Below are 18,333 nucleotides of genomic sequence, written 5' to 3' on the forward strand. Positions count from 1 at the left end.
AATAAGTTTGCTTCTGAGTAGAGAAGCATCATATCACACTGCCATCTTAACTGATAGGCAAGCTCAGCTCTGTAGATCCTAGGTGAGATACATTATTAGGTACTGTTTAATTTCTGTATTTAATTTTAGTTCGATTTCACTAGCCATTTGGCTGTGACTACCATCTGGAACTGAACTCAAGGTCCAGGAGATAAAAATATGCCATATGGGCATTCTGCATCTAATATGAGCAAAGTATGGCAAGCAGAGGTGCTATATGTCTAACTCTACCTGTTTGTTTTAGAGAGGTGCAGCTTTGGAGTTGCCAGATCCTCACTTCTACTGTAAAATGGACCAGGGCAACCAACTAGGTTGTGTCTGCTGTGCTTCCCATCCTGTTTCTGCCTATAGCTGGTGGGCAGGTGGATGAATGCAGAGGAACACTGTACAGGGCACTGGTGGAGAACCTCTGGCCCAGGGGCCAAATTTCATAGAATCATAGAGTTGGAAGAGACCACAAGGGCCATCAAGTCCAACCCCCTGCCAAGCAGGAAACACCATCAGAGCACTCCTGACATATGGTTGTCAAGCCTCTGCTTAAAGACCTCCAAAGAAGGAGACTCCACCACACTCCTTGGCAGCAAATTCCACTGTCGAACAGCTCTTACTGTCAGGAAGTTCTTCCTAATGTTTAGGTGGAATCTTCTTTCTTGTAGTTTGGATCCATTGCTCCGTGTCCGCTTCTCTGGAGCAGCAGAAAACAACCTTTCTCCCTCCTCTATGTGACATCCTTTTATATATTTGAACATGGCTATCATATCACCCCTTAACCTCCTCTTCTCCAGGCTAAACATGCCCAGCTCCCTTAGCCGTTCCTCATAAGGCATCGTTTCCAGGCCTTTGACCATTTTGGTTGCCCTCCTCTGGACACGTTCCAGTTTGTCAGTGTCCTTCTTGAACTGTGGTGCCCAGAACTGGACACAGTACTCCAGGTGAGGTCTGACCAGAGCAGAATACAGTGGCACTATTACTTCCCTTGATCTAGATGCTATACTCCTATTGATGCAGCCCAGAATTGCATTGGCTTTTTTAGCTGCCGCATCACACTGTTGGCTCATGTCAAGTTTGTGGTCAACCAAGACTCCTAGATCCTTTTCACATGTAGTGCTCTCAAGCCAGGTGTCACCCATCTTGTATTTGTGCCTCTCATTTTTTTGCCCAAGTGCAATACTTTACATTTCTCCCTGTTAAAATTCATCTTGTTTGTTTTGGCCCAGGTCTCTAATCTGTCAAGGTCGTTTTGAAGTGTGATCCTGTCCTCTGGGGTGTTAGCCACCCCTCCCAGTTTGGTGTCATCTGCAAATTTGATCAGGATGCCCTTGAGTCCATCATCCAAGTCGTTGATAAAGATGTTGAATAAGACCAGGCCCAAGACAGAACCCTGTAGCACCCCACTAGTCACTCTTCTCCAGGATGAAGAGGAACCATTGATGAGCACCCTTTGGGTTCGGTCAGTCAGCCAGTTACAAATCCACTGAGTGGTAGCATAGTCAAGACCGCATTTTACCAGCTTCTTTACAAGAATATCATGGGGCACCTTGTCAAATTTGGCCCTCCTGGGGCACCTTGTCAAATTTGGCCCTCCTGTACTCTCTCTTTGGCCTTTGGGACTCTCTCCTGAGCCTCATTCCTCGCTGGCCTTGCTTTCCACCTGCCGTGAATGGTTTTGCCTGGCTGGTATGTGCCATTAAGCTCTAATAATGCTTCTTGCTTGCTTGGATTGGGGAAACAGAGAGAGAGAGGTATGCGAGTAGGAAGACACTAGACTACTGTACAAAGGTAAAATTCACATTCCCCCTCCCTACTTTTGTTTCTGGCCCCACCCACCACTGGCATGTGGCCCCTGGAAGGTTGCTCAGAATGGAATGTGGCCCTATAGCTGAAGAAAGATAATTGTGGAGCCCAGGGCAGCAGGGATGCTGGATGTGTTGAATCCCCTCCTGCTGTCCTGCCGCTATCTCAGTGTGAGCTCCTGGCAGCTTTGCAGTTCTCCCTCCTGCGTTGAAGAAAGAAGACGGTCTATTACCATTGCTGGAATGGAAATATTGCTCTTCCTTGCCAGGCAATATGTAAAATGACAAAGCAGCTGCTTGTAGTAGCTGGTTGCTTATTAATTTTAATAGCTTCTCTTCCTTTCCTTACATGAGGTTATCTGATGGTGTTTTATGTTGGCAGAGAAGCGGGGGGGGGGCTATTCAGAGCACCGCCGTCCTTGTAGCCTGAGACATTCTCCCCAGGAGAGAAATGTATGCCAGAGACAAATGTAAACTGCATTTTTTGTCTCTAAATATCTGAATACGTGTGTGTGTGTGTGTGTGTGTGTGTGTGTGTGTGTGTGTGTGTGTTAATGCTTTAGTCATCATAGCTGCTCAGCTACCTCAGCAACAGTCCATCTTTCTTAAGAGGCAAACCTACCATGAAGCCACGTGAAGCAACCACCTCAGGCAATGGGTTGCAAGCACAGAGCACAGGCGAGTGGGAGACAGTTGGGCCAGCCAGATACATTTTGCTGCCTGAGGTAAAGGACATGATGGCATCCCCATAGAGGAATCACTGGACTGGCAGCTGAATCTCTCACATTAGGCTAGTGCTCTCCATTGCACCTAAGGCAGCAGGCTAGTGTGTGGGGCGGGACGGGGCTAAGGGAGACGGACCAGGCTGTCTGGTATATGCAGCTCTGTCCTTCAATACAGAACAGCCAGGGTGCTTCTGCCACAGCCCCCCAGTATCTACTGCCTGAGGTAGTTACCTCACTCTGCCTAATGGTAGAGCTGGCCCAGAGAGGCAGAGTAGTCTGAAACCCAATTGCCACTTTCATTCACATTGTCATCACCACTATGAATTATTATGCAGCATTCACCATAAAGTCCTAGGATGGGTTATAGCAACACAAATAATACATTTTCTTAAATAAAAAAGCCATACATATACAGCAAAAATAATACATGAATGTTGGTGGGGGAAGGAATGAGATCACCTCCATCAGCCCCACCTCTCGCCCTCTGTGAATTCAGTGGATTTTGTGAAGGCAGCTCTGCACACATAAACTGTATATCCGTTGTTTTTTGATATGCAGGTGGACCTCTGATCCAGCTTCTTCACTGCAAGGGAGGCTGGATACAAAGAGGGTGGGGCCAGGATCTGTGATCCCATTTCTCCCTCCATGTGTTGAGTGAACACAATATGAAGGGGGGCGAAAGAGGTGACCTATAAACCATAGTCTGCCATACTCTTGCACAGCTCAATCACTGAATCGTATCCCATGTTGACTAATGTGAGGGGTGTGTCGACTGGGTTCCCTTCATCTCATGCACCAAAATGTATTGTCCAACTCTGGTATTCACAACATCTGGAGGACATCATATTGGGATAGGGTTGCCTAATTTATTCCAGCTTGCTCCATCCCTATGATTTAGGCTGGAAATCCACGCACACTTGTTGTTTAGTTGTTTAGTCGTGTCCAACTCTTCGTGACCCCATGGACCAGAGCATGCCAGGCACACTTACCTGGGAGTAAATCCCGCTGAACACAATGGGACATAAAAATGAACACACATAGGATTGACTGTTAGGGTTGCTTTCAACAAAACGGTTCAGAATCTAGGAAAATATATTGTTACGGTTTTGCAGGTGGAGGAAGTAGGCTGTGTGTTGAGACCCCTCCAATCCCTGGATCCAGCAAGGGTTAAAATTTATTCAAGGTTTCTAATTCTTGGAACAGCCAGGCTAGCTTCCTGATGATATGTGAAGAGAACAAAGGGAGATGGCAAATGGGTGGGGCCCCTTCCTCAACTTGCAGATAGGAGAAGGACAAAAGCCACAGGTGAGAGTTAAGAGTTCAGTGATGTGACCTAGAAGTAAACTAGCAAGCTGAAGAGGGATGTTTGAGAGCAATGGTTGAGTTCTGTTTGAATCCAAGGCTACAACTGTGGGAGAATCAATACACTTTTGAGGTGTTGATGATGTGAGATCAGGTTGTTTATTGGAGTGTGCTTTTTTCGGGGGGGGGCGCAGGGGTACGCATACCCCTAAACATCTTTGTACTTTTGTCCACTTACTGTATTTATTTTTCCCAATTTGAACTATAAAATGTTTATTTTCTTGAGTCAAAATGAGAGTACTCCTAAACATTTTTTTTTTTAGAAAAAAGCACTGTATATGGGTAAATAAACCATATGCCATAAAGGCACCACAGTCTCTACTGTGCCTCATTTCAAAGAGGAAACATGAGCCCTAGGTAAATGCCTGGAGCCCCTGGAATCTCACACTTCTCTGAGATTGGGGTGGCATGCAACAATAAGATGTGCTCAAATCCGATTCCAGGTTAAATTTCTTATACCGTATAAGAAATACTTTGAAAGCTCTTTTTGTAACCACTGGGGAAGCTGCCAGTTTCCAAGGAGTAATTTACTTCATCTTTGCTCCCCCCTGGTTTCCGATGAGGTAGAGATATGTGAACCGAATTCTCTTTCTGCCCTTTGGCAGGATATTACAGCCAACTGGCTTGGAGAGGATCTACATTTACTCACTGTGGCAAATGACAGCATCTGCATTTGCCCTGGGATGCTGCTTAGCTGAACCTCTCTGTCCCTGATATCCTCCTCCAGTGTTGCAGCTGATGTTCAGTTCCTTCCTGCAAAGCGTGACATGCTCAGGCTGTTGTGGGGGAGGGGGGGAGAGTAACCTCCAGCTGAGCAGGACATTCAGCTTCCCACCTCACCTTAAATGTCTTCATTGTTTCCTTAGCAAAGCCCCATTACAGCAACTCCAAATCCTATTATAAGAGACATTAGGAAGGAATAGGAACTGAGCCGCAGATAAGTATTTGAAAGGCAGCCTTCATAATCCCTTTGCCTCTAGGTATGAATGAAGAAAAACCCTTCAGCGGCCCAGTTAAGTAAGCACAGTTGTTACTATGCAGCAGCTGCTTTGTATGCAGGGCCAGCCAGGTGTTGTGTACACAGGCGGCTTTCCTTAAAAATTGAATTTGTATCAGGTTGTGTGTGGGTTTTTTTTTAAATGTGCTCTGAAATAAGAGATTGTTTAGTGATTCCCACAGTCAAGAAACATAGTTTTGGGTGAAACGTTTCACCTTTTCGTCACTCAGCTTCAACAGCCAACGTGGTTTTTTTGCACAGGTGGCAAATTAATGTTTGTCATTTGCTCAGGGCCGTCTCCAAGCCTATGAAGGCCAGAGTAGCTTCACTGGCTTTAAAAACATATCTGGAAGTGACTGCTTTGAGGTCTTACTGTCCCGTCCATTCCCTGTGCCCAGTGTTTGTTCCTGCATACTTCTTCATCTCAGGGCTCATTAAGCCACTACCTTGCTAAAGCTAAGTAGGGCTAGGTCTGGTCAGTGCCTGGATAGGTGAGCACCCCTAGAAACTACAAGTACAGAACCTGGGGTTCCAGGATGGAAGGAAGGCGGGACATAAACTTAAGGCAAAATGAGCAAATAAATTAAATAATATGTGAAGGTGCCAACTTTCTTCCTTACCAGGGTGGTGGTGGACAGCCTCTGTGTTTGTAACCACTATTATAACAGGCACAAATTCAATAGATGTAAATAACATGATGGGGAAAATACATGTTGGAAGAAAGCTTCATCTCTTGAATGCATTTATTTTGATGTATCCACTTATATCCTGATCCCCAGTTCACATGTTTCAAGGTGGCTAACAGAATATCTATAGAACTACAATAATCATTCCTGCTTTTAACATACAGTAACTGTTAGGGAAGAAACAAGGTAATGAATCTATTAGCATCCTAATTTAAATTATTTAGGGTGGACAATCATAGCATTTTAATAATTGAACTTAGCGCATATGGTGTTCTGTATTTACAGGGGGTCACCAACCTCTTTGGACAAGTGAGCTTATTTTGAATTTTGAGAGTGCTGTGGGCCCAGCCCAATGTCTGTTGTGGGGCAGAGGGCATGGCATAGCACAAAATTAGAGAGTACGGTCATGGTGAAGCTTTCCCCGTAATTGTATTGCCATACTAGAACATGTTTAAACTGTTGGATTTCTTCTAGTGTTAACGGCACTAGAACTCTGTTTTCCCCAGTGCCAAACTTAAACCAAAACATAGGCTGTAGCTCCTATTAAACACAAAGTAATTTATTCCTGAGTGGGTATGTATACAATTGTACTGTAATTTAACTTTACAGTGAACTCTTAATGAGTGCCTAGACTTCAGCTCCTGCACAGCAGGAGACAGGCTTAAGCCTCTTTGGAAACTTTTCATGTTTGCCTTTTGTGATAGAGGGTTTTTGGGGTTTTTTAACATCCACCCACTGTTAGTGTGTAGTAGTATTTGCAGAAAATAATTTTTAGGGACTGCTTGATCTCAGACTAATCCACCACGGGAAAGATGTAACCTGGTTGCTAGGGAAAAAGGAAGGGCCAAGTATGGGAATTCCAAGGGCTAGAAAATAAATCAGAAACTGGAAAAGTGCATTAAAGGAGAGAGGAAAACAGCAGGTCTTGAAGACCTAGGGATTCCTATTGCCTTGTATCCAAAGAACTAACTTATCAATCACTGCTCTGACTTCACTCATTGACTATAAACACTTTCAGGCAGGAGCAGTCAAGCTGACTCATTTCATATAAATTGCTTAGAAGGGTACCTGCACATTTTGCTGCATAACTTTCTTTCTAGGAGGGCTGCAGACTTAGGGTGGTCTTCAGCTAAGTTTTACACAGAGTAGGCCCATTGAAATCAATGACAGTGACTCATTTAAATGGGCCTACTCAGAATAAAACTTAGTTGATTTTCATCCTTATTTTTATTTTTTTAAATAAAGCTCAGAATGTGGGAGCCCTACCTGGAGGTGCCAGTGAAGGCCTTTGTAGGTGCAACACTGGTGACCCTTGCTCTAAAATAAGTACCGTATTTTTTGCTCTATAAGACGCACTTTTCCCCTCCTAAAAAGTAAAGGGAAATGTGTGTGCGTCTTATGGCGCGAATGCAGGCGGGAGGCTCTGCTCAGCGTTCCCTTTAAAGAGCCACATGGAGTGTGTGTGTGGCTCTTGGGGGCTTTTCCTCGAGGACGGAGAAGGGCTGCCCTTCTCTCTCCTCAGGGAAAAGCCCCCAAGAGCCTCACACACACTCCGTGCGCTCTTTAAAGGGAGTGCGGCTCTTGGGGGAGCCTTAGCCTCGCGCAGCCTCTCCTGGGCAGGGGATGATGGCTCTCCTTGCCCAGGAGAGGCTGCGCGCGGCTATCCCATAAGCCAGGACAGCCTACGGGATCGCTGCGCAGCAATCCCGCTTGCTGTCCTGGCTTCTGGGATTCAGAATTTTTTTTTTCTTGTTTTCCTCTTCCAAAAACTAGGTGTGTCTTATGTTCTGGTGCATCTTATAGAGTGAAAAATACAGTAATAATTAAATGTGAACACACAAACAAACACTATCGTTCCCTGCAGAAATGTTGATTCCATTAATTTTCAAGCTCATCAATTAATTCTACCTATTCTCCTCCAAAACAGATCACCCCAAATTCATTCCATTAACTTCCCAGGTCAAGATTTAAATGTCTTCTCCCAAAATTATTTAAGTAACTTCTTTCATCTTCCAAAGTCATTCCTTTTCCTTCCAACTCATTCACTTTTGTTCACAGCATTCAGACTGCCCTCTTGACTACCAGGCCAAATCAACAGACGCTTGCTCATCAGTGCTTTTATTATTAACTGATAAAATGGTGCTGCTGGCTGCTTTTATTATTAAGTGCTGAAATCCTGCTGCTGAGCGTGATGTGTGCCCTTCTGCAATGCTTTAAGCAGGGCTCCATCCAGATCACGGAAGACCGTCAGTCTCCGGCTGCAGGCAGCAACCAAGTAGCACTATTAATAGCACTATTGGAAATTAATGTGCTAGCAACACAGGAGCCAAAAACGAGGTGAAAGCAGTTTGGGGGCTTACACAGATAAGAATTGCCCGGTTTAAAGTGGAAGGTACTTGGGGAGCCCATGGAATGAAAAGATCTGCAAAAAAATTACTTGCCCTGAACATACCATGCATTTAAAGCACCCACCCTAGCCCTCATAATCCTGGGAGCCATAGTTGGTTAAGGCTGCTGGGACAGGTAGCTCTGTGAGGGGTTAATGCCTAGGATTTTTGGATGTTGGTGTGTACTAGTGTTGTTTTAAATAGAAATCAGCTGTAGTGGAGCACTGATACTAGTTTTTCTGGTAGTGTTTGAATTGTGAATTAGCTATGAAACCAGGTGGAGGGAGACCAAGGTATGACATACCTAAATTCTAATCCATGTTCCAGTGAATCCCTGCAGATTAGAAGTGTGGGTGTCTGAAAAAGATATGAGCAGGCTCTGGTAGATTATATTGCTTTAACCATCAATGTCCCACTTTACATATACTGGAACTGAGCACTTGCCTGGTTTTCTCCCACTTTAGGAAAAGTAGAATACAAACATTAGCCACTGTGGGAACAAGATTCTGGACCAGATGGACCATTGGTGTGATCTAGCAGGGTCTCCTTAAGTTCTTAAAAGGGCTGTCCATGAACAAGGACAGAGCCTCCTCAAGCAAGCAACAACATGATGCTTTTGGAAAGTGCCTTTGATGTATGCAGTGTTTATGGACATGCACATGACACATATCCTAGTCCCATTCAATTGGCCAGAATGTCAAGACAGTGTATACCCAAATCTGGGATCACTGGTTGTTGCAGGTAACTAGGGGTGAACTTTGGTAATATGGCACTCTGAGCAAGGACAAACTTTGGCGCCCTAATTATTTATTTGGCACCCTCCTCCCTCTTGCCTTCCATTCTGCACATGTTCTCAAGCACCATGTAGATACTTTTTGAACCTCCCCCCTGTACATGTTCTCAAGCACCATGTAGATACTTTTTGAACCTCCCCCCTGTACGCTGATTCATCTCCACCTGTAATTAGACCCATAGTAAGCATACATCCCTAGAATATACGGTTCAAGAAGATCAGGGCTGGGAAATGTCTCCTATCTGAGCAGGGCCCAAGACATTGGAGTCCTGTAGACATGACAGTACTGGGCAAGATGGCCAGTAGTTTGACTCTGTATAAGGGAAGTCTATAACACTGAAAAAATGGTCTGCAGTTGTGGCATCCACTAGAGACTGCGTAGTTCACGTCATTGTAAGCATGGGGGCTTATGCATCATTGTTCCCTGTGGATTATGCTTCCTGCTCTCTTACTCTTTTTCCATAATAGCCAAAACCAAGGGGGGGTCAGTACCGTGACTGCTTTAGGCATCATATGGATTTCAGAAGGTGAGTCCCAGCTCTGAGTACTCATAAGATCATCCCCAGGGCTTACCCTAAGTCTAGCTGTCAAGCATGGTCTCTTTGTAGGAAGCTACCACTTCCTTTTTTCACAGCATGTTTAGTTTTAGATATCCCCCCTTTCCTTTCTTTTATTCCTGAACTGCTGAAATGGATATTGATCTGGTCTCAGCTTTTGCAGTTCTACCTTCATCTTAGCTCTCTAATCTGGCTTGGTATTTAAGCCATTCATCTCCAGCATGGTATGTATTCAAGGGCTTTGATAGGAAAACAGATAAGACGTTTTCTTGAAGATTAAGCAAGAAAGTAATGAAATGATCCCGCGGTTACAATGAACTCCAAAGCTTCCCAGGGATTTTTCATGCTAGCTCTTCTCAAGCCACTTTGACCTGGAGTCAAGCAGCAGCAGCTGCAAGTGGCTGCCCAAGCTGTGCTAGGAAAAGTTAGACGCTGCCGGCGCCTTCCGTGCTATCTTGTCTTTCACGGAAGCAGCAGCACGTTGAGCATATCTGCTGCCGGCGGATACTCCCCATAAATATCAAGACTACAGGCAAGTGGCTGATGTTGCAACTTCTTTGGAGACATGTCTGATTTAGTGTGTAATATAGCAGAGGTTATGGTGTAACTTTTGTGTGGAACGCCAGGATTTACGGTACATACAGCGCTCTGCAACTTTGCTGCCAAACTCTCTGATTTACGGTGGTGCCATTTGTGGTTTGGACTAGCAGAGATGTTTGTTTCAATGAGTCCAGAGCATTTTGGCCACCATTTGGGAAACCAGGGGAGGCTGAGTACGAGAAAGGCCTCTGCAGTGGTCTTCAAGCATACAGGTGAAACTCGGAAAATTAGAATATCTTGGAAAAGTTCATTTATTTCAGTAATTCAACTTAAAAGGTGAAACTAATATATGAAATAGACTCATGACATGCAAAGCGAGATATGTCAAGCCTTTATTTGTTACAATTGTGATGATCATGGCGTACTGCTGATGAAAACCCCAAATTAACAATCTCAGAAAATTAGAATATTAAATGAAATCAGCAAAACAAGGTGTAATGGTTATAGGGGTTGCTCGTGCGTAAGTTGCCGCCATTCCTGGCTAGGTTACCTGGTTGAACCCTTTCTGTCTGGACAGCCCTTCACTTCATGGCTGTTTCAGTCACTGGCAGAATCCGTCAGTGGGCGTTTCTTGAACTTCTTCCAGCAAATAAGTTCTTTGACGCCAAGTCTCCTCCTCCTCTCTCTGCGCGGAAGTCTTCTGCGCAGGGAGGGTGTGGGCAGCGGAGCCCCCGTGCTCTCTCCGCTGGTCTCCGGTGAAGAGTCCTGGAGCCTCCTCTCCGATTCCCCCATCTGCCCCCCTTCTCCACTGGTGTTACGCTGATTTCCTTCCCCAGCAGATGGGCTGCCTCTCTGCCTGCTGGGACCCTCTCCGGCATCCCTCTGGAGCCTTCCCTCCACCTCTGGCTCCGATGGCAGTTCCCTGACACAAGGATTGCAAATAGAGCAATATTGGACCTCTGAGAAGTAGAAGCATGCATATGTACTCAGTACTTGGTTTGGGCCCCTTTTGCATCAATCACTGCCTCAGTGCGGCATGGCATGGATGCTATCAGCCTATGGCACTGCTGAGGTGTTATGGAAAACCAGGAAGCTTCAATAGCAGCCTTCAGCTCTTCTGCATTGCTTAGTCTCATGTCTCTCATCTTTCTCTTGACAATGCCCCATAGATTCTCTATGGGGTTCAGGTCAGGTGAGTTTGCTGGCCAATCACGCACAGTAACCCCATGGGCATTGAACCAGGTTTTGGTACTTTTGGCAGTGTGGGCAGGTGCCAAAGCCCTGCTGGAAAATGAAGTCAGCATCCCCATAAAGCTCGTCTGCGGAAGGAAGCATGAAGTGCTCCAAAATCTCCTGGTAGACGGCTGCGTTGACCCTGGACTTAATGAAGCACAGTGGACCAACACCAACCCTTTTCCACAATATTCTAATTTTCCGAGTTTCACCTGTATTGATTGCCAGTAGATGAGAAACCATGTGCAAAGTTAGGGCTGCTTTACCTGTTAGTATACTATTTGTACCTCATAATCTCTGAGGCAAATGCAAGTACCTATTTTGGCACATGTACACTGCAAAAAACATGCCAGGGAATTGTATAACTTTTCTTATTTCCTTGCTTAGTTTCTTCACAGTGTTCACAAATGATGGGCAAGACAGACTTCAAATTGTCCTCTAAAAGATTGACCTGTTTCCTCTGCATTGAGAAAATCACTCAGTTCTTTCACATTCAATTCCAAACCTTTTATGGATCTGTAAAATTAAGTATTTTCATGGGAGGCACAACTGGCTCCCTCAACCCCACTTCCCACAGACAACCATGACACTCCTCCCCTGTTTTTCCTCCAACTTCCTTCCATTTTTAAAATTATTTATAAGCTGTTCTTTTGGGTACAACTCATCCAGGGTGGCTTCTCTCTCATTAAAAAACACCAAAAAAAACAACAAATTTATATAGCAGTGTTTTGACATAGGCCTGGGTTTATTGATTTGTACATTGCTTCCCACCAAGAAAAGCCCAAAGCAATTTACAGCCAAAATAAAAAATACAACAATAAAATAATGGAAACCTTAATAAAACAGATTTAAGAGTACAATCACATCATTGGTGCTCCTCAGATCCCCAGGAAAACAACAATGAATTTTGCCTGGTGTTAATGCAGTGACAAAATTGGTGCCGTGTGAGCCTCCCTGGGGAGAGCATTCTATAAACGGGATAACTGCAGAGAAGACCAGTTAAAATAATGAAAATAAAAGAGCAAAATAAGTTCCAGCAAAATAGAAATACCATCCATTCTAGAATAGCTTTCTGAAATAATTGTCTTATAATTAAGAACAAGCAGGCCAAATAAATGTGTTTTTAAAATTGGCATATCTTTGATAGAGGATTTCTGCAATCTGGGGGCCACAGCAGTAAAGCCCCTGTCTTCTGTGCCTCCCAACCTTACAGGAGGACTTGCACACAGGGCACCTGAGGCAGATCTTAATGCATTGACAGACCCATACAGGCATTAGTATCCCTCCATATAATTTGGTCCCAACCTGTTTAGATTTATGTTTGGAAGTGAAAACCAGCACTTCCCCCTTGTGCTTGTCTTTGTTGCTCTGGTGTAGGCAGTGGGAAAGGGAGGGAGTCTGGTACACTGCTATGGCTGTATAGTAGTTAATAGTAAATACCCATGTAAATAGTGTGGAGGGAAACCTGATGCTCCATGCATCTGTCATACAAATTGCCTGACCTTCCTATTCCTGCATCTCCCTTGGCTTTTTGAGGTACCTCTTCTGTCTCTGCTAGTGAAGTACTTCCAGTCGATACTAGTTCATTGGTGTGAATGGGACCCCTGTCCCGCCAGTCTCATTTTGCCTTCAGCCAGCCCCCACCCGTTTGCTTTTTTACTTACATCTGGTCTGGAGTGGCAGTGGCATTGGGTGTCCACTTCCTCCTCTTTAGCCATAGTGCTGCCCTTGAGGGACTCAACAGGAGGATGGGGACCAGAATGAGTTGGCTCCATATTCTGTTGGTCTTTCTGCCTTCATACTATCGGCTCAAGTGGGCATCAGCCACCACTGGAGTAAAATAGACAAGTTTTCTTGTTCCCAGAAATCAAATATGTTGTTATTATGGATTATACAAAGTTGACTACTCAGTGAGTTCATGGATAAGGTGAGATTGAACCAGGGTCTTTCTGTTGCACACCTTTTGCTCTTTACTGCCACATTATGCCAGCTTTTTGAAAGGATAGTTGGTCAATGAGAAATATCATTTTGCTACTCTGTGCTTCTAATTCTACGGGACTCTGGGGACAATTAAAAAACGACTATTCTCTTGGAAAAACATTCCTTACAGTGGATATATAGGGAGTGTTGAAAATGGGCATGTAATTCTTTTTCTGTTGCATTTGATAAAATGTTCAGTAACACAGCTTTGGATTTCTTTTGAACGAAAGGTCAGTCATGGACAGAGGGAAAACTGTCATATCACATACCTAACCCCTGCTTCAAGTAGCTGTTTCAATAAATTTCAGAGTAATAGCTCATTATTTTCACTCCTTGGTAATTGAGAACCAGGGAGCAGAGCAGCTAAACTTGTTTGTTCCTGCCAGAGAAAACTGTTTTAAAACCTTCCCTTTATGCTGGTTTCTTCTCTTTGGTGCGTTGATTCTTCGAGACAATCTCCCACAGTGCATCTGTTTGTTATTAGGCATTGCAGTGTCTATTGGTGGATCTAAATCCAGGCACATCAGTTTGCCAGATATGATTTCATGTAAAAGACAGGTCCTAATCTATCCTCTTTGTCTTCTGTCAGCTGAATTAAATTGACTGAATGGGAAGGACACAATGATAATCTTTTGTTGGTCGAATCTGGGGTGACTGAACATAGATCCTCACTTTTCCTGCTCAAGCAAACAAGATGATGTAAAATATTGGTGAAGCTGCTGTAGTTCAAAAATATTAGGCTCCAAATAGAAATTTATGGAGTTTGCAGTGCATGTGTTTTTTGAGATGAGTTCCCTCGTCCCTGAAAAAGGTCTTCAGCTCAGAATTTCAACTAAGGATATTATATTATTCATTCTTAAGATGGTCGCTGCTGTGTTGGTGCATGTTGAAATCGTCTTACATTTTAAAAAATAAGTGACTTGAAAGATTAATTTGGACAGAAATGCCTAAGTTAGAAAAAATGACATTTGCCCCATGAGCAGGACCTGCATCCTGTACACCTGGTGGTGTAGCAGTTAGATAGTTTGAACTAGACCTCAGGAGACTGGCAGCAGGACTAGCAGAGCTATCCCTGAATCTGGGGTCACTTTTTTGACTTGGACAGCTGTGGGAGTGGAATAGTGGTTAGTGCCCATCAAGGAACAAGGCATCATTGAGCATGAACTACTCAGGGAAAATAGGGAACAAGTTATGAGGTTTTTTTGGTGGAGGTGGAATAGGCTGTATGCATAAGCCTCCTTCTAATTCCTGGATCCAGCATGGATTCGATTCCTGAAATAGCCAGGCTAGCTTTCTGGTGTTGTAATGGCCGTCTGAGTATGAGCCAGGGGGAGCAGGTGGCGCTTTGGTCTAAACCACTGAGCCACTTGCGCTTGCCGATCAGAAGGTCGGTGGTTCGAATCTGCATGACGGGGTAAGCTCTCGTTGCTCTGTCCCAGCTTCTGTCAACCTAGCAGTTTGAGAGTATACCAGCATGAGTAGATAAATAGGTACCACTGTGGCAGGAAGGTAAATGGCATTTCCAGGTGCTCTGGTTTCTGTCAGTGTTCCATTGCGCCAGAAGCGGTTTAGTCATACTGGCCACATGGCCCAGAAATCTGTCTGTGGACAAATGCCAGATCCCTTGGCCTGAAAGAGAGATGAGCGTCGCAACCCCATAGTCGCCTTTGACTGGACTTAACTGTCCAAGGGTCCTTTACCTTTTACCTTATTAAGGTAACAAAGGAAATGGTTCTGTGCCTGACAGCAAATGGGTGGGTCCACCTCCCTCAACTCACTGATAGTTAGAAAGACAAAGGCCAGAGTTGAGGGTTGAGGTGTGTTTAAGATAGAAGCTGGAAACAAGGCAGCAAGCTAGAAAAGCAGGAGGTCAGAGCCAGGCCTAATTTCTGCTGGGATCCAAACCTGTGGCTATGGGAGAAGCAAGACCCTTTTGAAGTGTTGATGCTGTAAGCCCCTCCATCATAGACTCGGGTTGCATACATGTGTAAAGAACCCATATTATCATAAAGACACCACAGTCTCCCCTGTGCCTCATTTTGAGGAAACCGAACCCTGGAACGGCTAAAATCTCACATTGCTTAGCGATTGGGGTGGTGTGCATCATAGAGTAGACGTAGGCGGTGTGCTGTCTTTCCCCACCGCCATCCCCACAATGTAATGTCTGCATTTTTTCAAATAATTATGAGCCAACTTCAAACTCTTGTGAAAAAATATTTATTTGCATATAGCATTCTCCAGTGCAGCTTCTAACTGGCAATCCATTTTTTATTTGAGTCAAGGGGAATTCCTGTTTTCAAAACCAATCGTTCTATCCTAGCGAGGAATGAGCACATTTCCCTTTGCATATAAAAGTCGTTCTTGCACACATAAAAAGGACAATTAATGACACAAACACTACTCACCCGCCCCCAAGCATTCAACAACTTGGTGCATGCACAGTAAAACATCGGTTTGGGCCTGCTTTGCGTGGAAACAAGGATGTAACTCAATGGCCACATGCCTGTCATGTGTAATGTGTAGGACAGGGATGCCCCTTCCCACAACCCTGTAGTTGTCTTCAGAAGGGGAAGGAAGGACATTCTTCTCCCGTTATCTCATAGTTGGTTGTGGCAGGGTGGGGTGGACTCCCAAGTGTGGCACTTTTCTTTCTCCCACATTGCTGAATGGCACCATTACATTTATACAGGAGGAGGAAAGTAAAGGGATGCATTCAGGGACACCACTGGCATGGACACAAGAGACAGTTAAGCAACAAGCGTAGCCTGCTAAAGAGGAACAGAACTGGCTTAAATATACTACCGTATTGTTATTAATCCATTACACAACACATTCTTCCCTTGCAATCATTTTCGATTTTCGTAAAGATCTTCAGGCTGATTGCATGCTGTAAAAAAAAATGTCCCAAAATCAATTGTAAAAGGTATGAAAAACACAATATTGCTAATACTTTATCGACTGCGTTATTAAATGTCACGCTACTGATGATAATGATCTTCCTTATGGGCTGAATGTGTCACAGTAACCTTCTTCTTGATAGCATCAATGAGCCCACCAAAGCGATGCCACGTGATGCAACTCTCTCAGAAGTGAGGGATGCTCCTTTGATGTCGCCTATTAGCTTGGGCTTAGAAGCAAGCTGCGTCCTGCAATATGCCGTTCGGCCACAAGGGTGAGCCAGCAAGCATTTTCCACCGCATCTTAAACTAGCTATAACAAAGTCTCTAGCAAGGACAAGCCGTTGCAATAACTCAGCATGCCACTCAGATCCTGAAGTTCTTTAGATGATGAATATTTCCTTGGGCACCTTTGTCTTAGAGCTGTTGGCCAGCGTGAGCTGCAAGCTTTATTGACTGTTATTCTCTTCTGCTGCATCAGCTTTAACCAGGTTTGTGGACACAATCGCTCTCAGCTCTATCAGAATTAATGGCAGAAGGTCAGGCTCTCTCAGCAGAGTGCCTGCCTGATTTGCTCCCTGACTGACTTCACTCCAGAGGACCTAGCAGAGAAAAAAGCCATATTGTCCTCTGTGAAACAGGTGCCAAAAAGAACAGATTTGCAATAAGCCATCAGTACTTTGTATTTGACCTTCTGTGAGTAAACCACACGGTCATCCCTTGTGAGTCTTCACTCTTCCATCCTCCCCTCCCTCTCTAAATCTATATTGTAAGCTTCTTGAGGTGGGAACTTATTTCATTATTTAACATGGCCCTTTAAAGTGCCATGTACACCAGGGGTAGGGAACCTTAGGCCTGGGGGCCAAATCTGACCCTCCAGGCATCTCTCTCTGGCCTTTGGAACGCTCCCCAGGCTACACCCCTCACTGGTCCCGCTCCACAGCCGCCTCCTTCTTTCTTTTTGCCTGAATGACTCCCTGAACTGTAATTATGCCTCTATGGAGCAATGTACATGGAGGTCTATGTGGCTGGACAGTAGCCTACTGGACAAAGACAAAGACAAGGCATTAATTGCCCTACTCACCAATGGCATGTGGCACCCACATGGTTGCCCACTAGAAGATGTGGCTTTGCACCCCAAGCTCATTGCTTGTCTGGGGGCGGGGAGATAGAGAGAGATGTGTGAATATGTGCAGAAACCAGCCAACTGTACAAAGGCATAATGTCCATTTGTTGCACCATTCACTTTCACCTGTAGCCATACCCATCAGTGCATATGTGGCCCTCAGAAGGTTATCCGGAAGGGAATGTAGCTGAAAAAGTTGCCATTCCCTGATGTACATCGAAGCGGCTACAGTCATAATAAATAGCACCCCCAAACTGTATCCAGTTGTGCCTTTCCACTGAGGGAAAATTCTTTGGTCCATCAGAAACTGTTAGTGGAAGGGAGGGGAGGAAGGGGTGGGCATCTGTGCTAATCCTATTTCCCTCTGAAGTCTCCCAAGTCCACTCCACCCCAAATCACCTCTAAATGGACCCTTTAAAGTCGTGTGGCAGCTGGTGCAGGGGAATGCAGGAGAAACGAGGAATTTGCTAGCATCATTTCTCTTTTTGCACCCCCTTTGCACTTATGGAAGCTGAATTAAACAGCATTCTACCAACTGATAACATCAATAGCACCCTGTTTTCAAAGGGTTGCCTCTAGTTCTGAAAACATTGCACTCCTATAAAACATGGGACTATTTTCATGGGTATTTGGCATGGGACCTGTATAGGTGGTTCTCTATCAGGTTTATCTGGCTGCCATAACAGCACTGGGTGGCTGGGTGGCCTACTTACCCTTTTTAACTTCCCAGGATAATGTAGGATGACCCTAGGACAGGGGCGTTGTAAGCACCTAAGGAGAACCCTGCTGGATCAGTCCAAAGGCATATCTAGACCAGCATCCTGTTCTCACAATACCCACCAGATGCCCATGGCAAGCCTGCAAGCAGGACCTGAGCGCAAGACCTGTGATTCCCAGAAACCGGTATTCAGAGGCCCTGGTGGTGAGTGCCCATTGACAGTCTGATCCTCCATGAATTTGTACAGTCTTCTTTTAAAGCCAACCAGGTTGGTGCTCATCGCTGCATCTTATTGGACTGAATTTCATGGCGCAGTGTAGGAAATTAAAAGAAAGGCTAGATCAGGTGGACCCAGGACAGGTATTAGCAGTGGCCCCTGCTTTTAAAAGCCAGGGCCCTGGCAGCTGTCCACGGATGCCAGGTGCTGAGGCCTGTTCTGTTAGTCTTTGCAGGTCACCATATTGGAAACTCAGAGTACGCTTGTACCAAAGTTCTAAGGA

At 44.8% G+C, this 18,333-nt stretch overlaps 1 protein-coding gene and 1 long non-coding RNA gene across 2 annotated transcripts in view; one reads left to right on the forward strand and one right to left on the reverse strand.

Annotated features, from left to right (window-relative positions):
* Positions 1-3,754: 3,754 nt before the first annotated feature.
* Positions 3,755-8,615, forward strand: LOC128411002 (uncharacterized). The gene is made up of 2 exons (XR_008329666.1): positions 3,755-3,862; positions 8,454-8,615. It is a non-coding gene; the product is annotated as an uncharacterized LOC128411002 (long non-coding RNA).
* A 7,169-nt stretch (positions 8,616-15,784) lies between these two features.
* Positions 15,785-18,333, reverse strand: part of BTBD9 (BTB domain containing 9) — a 160,966-nt gene continuing 158,417 nt past the window's right edge. Inside the window, exon 12 of the mRNA XM_053382924.1 lies at positions 15,785-15,979. The gene's annotated coding sequence lies outside the window, so the exon portion shown is untranslated. The remainder of the gene's footprint in view (positions 15,980-18,333) is intronic.

Source organism: Podarcis raffonei, chromosome 3 (assembly GCF_027172205.1).
Source record: "Podarcis raffonei isolate rPodRaf1 chromosome 3, rPodRaf1.pri, whole genome shotgun sequence".
Classification (NCBI taxonomy): Eukaryota; Metazoa; Chordata; class Lepidosauria; order Squamata; family Lacertidae; genus Podarcis; species Podarcis raffonei.